We start from the raw sequence: 6,000 nt of genomic DNA on the forward strand, positions 1-6,000 counted from the left end.
GTCGCCGGGCTGTGCACCTACCTGTTCCTCCTGTGTAGGGACCACTGCCTCCCCGGAGCCTCGCCTCAGGCTTCAGTTCGGGAGGGGTGAGGATGCACAGAGTTCCATCACCCGCAGTACTCACAACGGACGTGTCTGTCCCTACCTGCACGGTACCAGGTGCAGTCCCACGGCATTTAGCTCTCCTGGTCCCGAAGGTCCCTTTGACAGGACAAGCCAAGCCCACTGGAGTAGGTGCGGGCTTAAAATTGCTACAGAAAGATCTGCAGGGAAAATGAATCAAACGTAGTGATGGCTGGAGGGAAAAAATGCAATTCTTAGTTCTTAGTTCTGAGTGTTTTAGTAAAACAGAAAATTGTGACAGTAAATTCCTCAGAAAGGGTTAGACAGTTCTTGCAATTAAAAATAATTGACAAAGGATTCAACAGGAAACAAAAATGACAATGGACCAAACCCCCATGTTTTTGTTTCACACAATGCAGGTATGAACTTCTGTTTCATGAGCAGATGCAAGGCCATCAGAGCCAGTGTCCTCTCAGGAGAATGAATTCTGTAATTACAGCAGGGAAACATTAATTTACAGATTACAGAGTATACTTTTCACTATCAATTGAAAAGAAATTAATCCTATATTGTTTTTATATGCAGTCAGTATTTTCTAAAATGATACACCTTGGTTTCACTGCAGTAGCAGTGCCCCCCAAGTCTGCTTCCACAGGGAGCTGCAGCACTGTCTGAGCAATGAAAACACTCATAAGAGCTCTGTTCAGAGTCCTGCTACAGAGGAAAAGCCTCAGGTGTGTGACAGGACTCAGTTTTAGGTGTTTCAGAGTGGAGAGTAAAATCTCCCTGACTTCACCCAACTGTCCATATTCAGCTTGTTCTACTCAGGTGAACTAATTTCCAGAAATGGGACAAACACAGACCTGAACTTTTTGCCTGCTGGGAGAAATATCATCTGGAATAAAAGCTGGCAAGGAGTTTATGCTCGGAGTTTTCAAGAGGCCTTGTCTGACTCTGAAGTCAACAGAAACAGGAATAGACCATGAGCATATAAAATAAGAAGTCAGTGCTGCATGAAACAGCAGAAGGATAACTAAGAAAGTGTAAGCAGAAGTGTATCACTAAGTTTGTGATTTAATAATACCTATGCCTCTCTAGTCTTTAAAATGCTCTCGTATTTTATAATCATTCTGAAATTAAGGCATAACTACATATTAAAAAAATAAAGTAAATCAGAACGTTTAGGATCAGATTCCATTCCTAATTACTATAATTAACGAACAAGTCCCCACAATTTAAGGACTGGTTTGCTCAGTTTTGGGTGGTTTTTTTTTTTTTTTTTACATAGACCCCTTTTATCTAAATTAAGGACTTTTAAGTCTTGTATTTTTACACAGAAACCTAAATTCCTGTTAATTTTTTTTTAGTATGGTATAAAATGAAGTTCCCAGCCTTATCAAAAAGACATATCTTTGTCTTTTTATTTTCCCTCCCTGTTTGAGGACAAATAAAATGCTTAGAACCAGATCATCCCTAAACAAGCACAAATGCTTATTTCCACATTCATATCAACAGTGATTGATACCAAATATTTCAAATATTAAAGAGAAAACTTGTTGCTTAAGTTACATGAATGAGGGAGCTGATTTAACTAAGAGAGGAAGGATGTGTGTTGCACTGTGGCTCCCTGAAGCAGCACTGTCAACTCTTGAGGGTGCTGTTCTTCCATCCCAAAGCAGATCTTGCTGTCCAGAAGCTCAGGGAGGGCCAGTAAAGTGCTTCACAATTAAAACAGCAGCAAAGGGTCATCTCTAGTGAGTCAGCTGCACTCCCTTCTGCTTAGGGAAGGAAGCTGAACAGAAAAACATATCTGTGAAGAATGTGACCAAGTGCATTTGTGACTATTAAGAGTTTTTAATTGCACTGGATCACTGAAGTCTCTTCATTTCACCTGAGCTCTGCTCCTGTGTTGTTCTCAGGCTCTGGAATGGGTTCCTGGCTGCAGGATGTAGGCTGGCTCTGCAGGCTGTGGGCAGGATGGTGCTCTGCTTGCTGATCCAACAGCCTGGCAGCTTGTGCACAACACAGCATGTGGTAGCCCTGTTAAGAACCAGAGCACAACTGCACATTTATTTTACTACCTTGTTAAACCAGAATATTTCATTGCTACTGACACAGCTCCAGGCAGGAGTCTGCACGCAAAACTTTTTTGGGTGAGTGGCAGCAGCAGCCCAGCCTCTCCTCTCTCCCACCTGCAGAAGTGGTGAGGGCAAAGAGGACTGGGGTGGGCACTGTGGGACAGCTGCCCTGGGAGCGACAAGAGGATATTTTCCTCAGCTGTGTCCTGAGTACACCTGGGGAGGCAGGGACGGAGCAGCCATGGTTTCCTATGCAAATAAAGAGCTGGCAATCTACCATCTTACTTGTTGTGGTACACTGAAACACAAACTTCTCCCCTCTCCTGTTGTGTTTTCTGCCTCAGGGAGGAGACACATGATGCCACACATAAAAGCTGCCACACATGACAGTTTTCAAAGGAAAAGACTTTATATGCCAAAGCCTTGGAGGCCTGTAGATCAGTATGCAACAGTGTGTGACAGGCCAACCAGAACCTTCCCTTCAGCTGGGAAAGGCAGCTGGGGACTGCTTATCATTTTTTAATGTGCATTTTGGTCCAACAACAGATGATTTAATGACTTATCATTACAGCTTTTCTCCTTTGGAAAAACACAATTCCAAGGTGAACCAACTCAAATCCATGCTGTCTTCCTCTTCCTTTTTTGTACCGTTCACCTTGTTTTCAGGGTGTCTGTGACCATGTCCTCAATTCTTGCTATCCTTGTGCTCTACTGACTTCTCGATCTTCTACTGAGACCTCAGTCCTTTGCAGTTTCCAAGCCAGGTGATCAAGGGCATCTTTTCACTTCCATTTACCTGATAACTGCTCACTTCCTCTCAAATGAACCTCATGGCCCAATCTGTTTCCAGCTTGTCACCTGTAATCTTGCACCAATCCGTCTGTGAGGTTGTTTCTTACCCATTGACAATCTTTGCATGCTTAATGAGCCATTGCATACACAGTTCCTGTCTTATAATTAGGACCATATTTCACTGACCACATCCACGGTGCCCAAAACACAGCAGATGTTTTTCAGATACAGGATTAAGTCCTGTTCCAAAGGACTTAGTTGAACAAAGGACAAAGTTGGACCTAGAACAAAGTTGAAATACCACCAAAAAGACCCCCAAACAAGTGACACTGTTGCTCCTCACCTTTCAGTGTACTGTTTCTTCTGCAGTACTAGGCCATCACCTTTGCTTCAAGTCTTCCACAAATGATGTTATGATGTTTAACAGTAGTTATCCTAATGGTATGCATCAGTTATCCCTTTGTTCAGTATTTGGCCTATCCACAATCACCCATTCTCTCTCTCTTTAATCTTTCACCTCTGATTAAATTATAACCTCCTTTCTTTCACACCTGAATTTCCAATCTTTTGTCTTTACCTTACAAACTTCAATGGTGTGTCTCATCATGAATGGCTCATCATCTTTAATTTGTTCATGCTACATCTCCCTGGATGATGGAGCAGTTTATTATCTCTGTTTCATAGGTAGAGAGCTGTGAGATGGAATTACTTGTCAAGGCCATACTGGAAAAACGTAAAAAAAAGCTCAGCATTTAGTCTCTCCTATGCCCTAATATTAGCCTGCTAATATCACCATCAATGAGCATGCAAAAGTTTGACTACTGCATTCCTACAAAGGAAATCCTCTCACACAGTGCCTTTGTGTTCGTTGTTTTTTTTAAATGGAAATAGTTAGATCAATTTTTATCTGAAATAAATTTATCTCTCAGGTGAACTGCCAAGAAAATGTAATTATTTTTGATTTTTGCCATTGTATGCCTAAAGAATCATATAGAAAATACAGTTTATTTTCTTCTAGACCCTAGCCCTAGTCTGGTGGATTGAAGACTCTCATTGATCTCAGTAGGAACCTGTGCAGACCCTTACCTGGCATACAAATTGTGCAGCAGAACAGCAAAAGGGCATCTTACTCCAAACTCAATTCCCAACTTTGCTTTTAGAGAGGTGTTCTCAAAATATTCTCTGAACATTATGGCTCTCAGACTTTGGCTAGCTACTTTTCATGGCATTATACAAAAGGTAGTCCAAATCCAGATATTTTAAATCCTTGCAAATCCAGAAAAACAATACCTTTTTTTTTCTTTTTTTTTTTTTCTTTTTTTTTCTCACTCATGTGACTCCAACCTCTGGCATTTAATGACGATGCTCTCAAAGTGCCTACACGAGCCGTGCAGAGAACTGAGATTTACAAACCTCACTGTCCTGAACTGCACCTAAAAGTAGATGCTGAAATAAATAGTCTTGTCAGCAGGACTGAATACCTAGGTTAGCATCAGTATTTACCAAAATCCTGCTAGTTAGAGCAGTAGCATCTCCTCACTTGTATGAGTAATTCGCTCTGATACCCAAAGTACATTATGATTATGAGCTTCTCCTTAAAACAGCAATTTGCAATACGACCTAAAGTGGCATCTAAGGCCAAACAGCTGCAGTGGTTTCAAAGCACACCTCTGTGAACACTGGGAGGTAACACTGAATCACAAAGAAGAAAATACCCTTGTTTGTCTCTTATACGTGTGTCTCTTGTATATGACTGTGCATTAATCCTTTGAAAATATTCATGTAGTCATCCTGCAACATTATTCATACCTGTCCTTTTAATGTAAAAGGTCATTTTTAAGCATAACTTTGGCAGTCCATAGTCAATCCAAAATCATCTGGTTTTGAGAAGGTGAGCTAGTACTTGAGAAGACTGCTAAGTAATGAGGAAGCTTGCCACTGACTTAGATGTTACATTTTGCTTTCAAAATGCAACATCTAAGTCATCAAAAGACTTTCAAAAAGAAGATGAGAGCATGTCTCAGTCTTCATCACTCTTTATAAGAGGTTTGAATGTAAATTTTATTTTTTGAGTGGTTTTTTGGGGTTTTTTTAATATGACAAAAATACCAAAAAATGTTCCAGAAGCATTTAGCAAAAAAACCAAAAAAGTATTTTCCAGAAGTATAGGAAGAGATGCTTTGCTACACAAAGAATGTACAATTAGAAGAAGATATGAAATGTGAGAGCAATGGTACTGGAAATGAAGAGAAAGATCAACTTATAAAAATAGTCATGGCATTTTTTAATTATGTATTTTGGTACATGACACGTCCTGTCATACAACTTAGTCCTTGACATGGAGCAAATTCTGTGTTCTCATCCAACTCTTCCTTTAGGAGAGATCGTTACAAGGATCAAGATTAAGCTAAAGCATGAAAATGTGGTAACAGTTTACATTCTTTAGTACAAAATGGATCTGAAAGCCTCATGCTGTTGTTTCACAGATGAAGACATTGCTAAATCCATGTCAGACTTCAGCTCTCAGAGAACTCAAGGATCTAGTGGGCTTTTTTCCACTACTCTTGCAGTGAGGCTGTTGTGTGATTCACTGGTCAGACCCTGGGATAACCCATGACCTCACAGTTTTTGATTGCCAGCCTGCAAGTATTTGATGGTCAAAGTACCTATGGAATTAAGGAGTAAGATTTTAAAATATGAAGATAGTACAGTTTTGGTGCAAAGCTTCTTTTATTAATGTCATACAGCATTCAACTTCAGTGGCAGAAAGTTTCGGGAACACACTCAACTCATATTTTAGAATGTCAGGCTCTGTAAGTATTGATTCTGAACTAAGAGGAAGCAATTTTACTGCTCAGAGCACATGCCATCTTGTATCTTAAAATCTGACTCCCCTATTGAGATAAATTCAGTTTTCTTTAATTAATCACTATTAGCCCAGGGATTACTGGCATGAGTAATCCAAGCAAGAGCTTGCTTACTAAATAAAAAATGTCAATGGTAGCAAGAGGAAAGGGAGCTCAGCAAAGTTCTTAGAGTCACTTGGTGACATCACCAGTGAATCCAA

The sequence above is a fragment of the Zosterops lateralis genome (genome assembly GCF_965231275.1).
Source record: "Zosterops lateralis genome assembly, chromosome: 12".
Lineage (NCBI taxonomy): Eukaryota > Metazoa > Chordata > Aves > Passeriformes > Zosteropidae > Zosterops > Zosterops lateralis.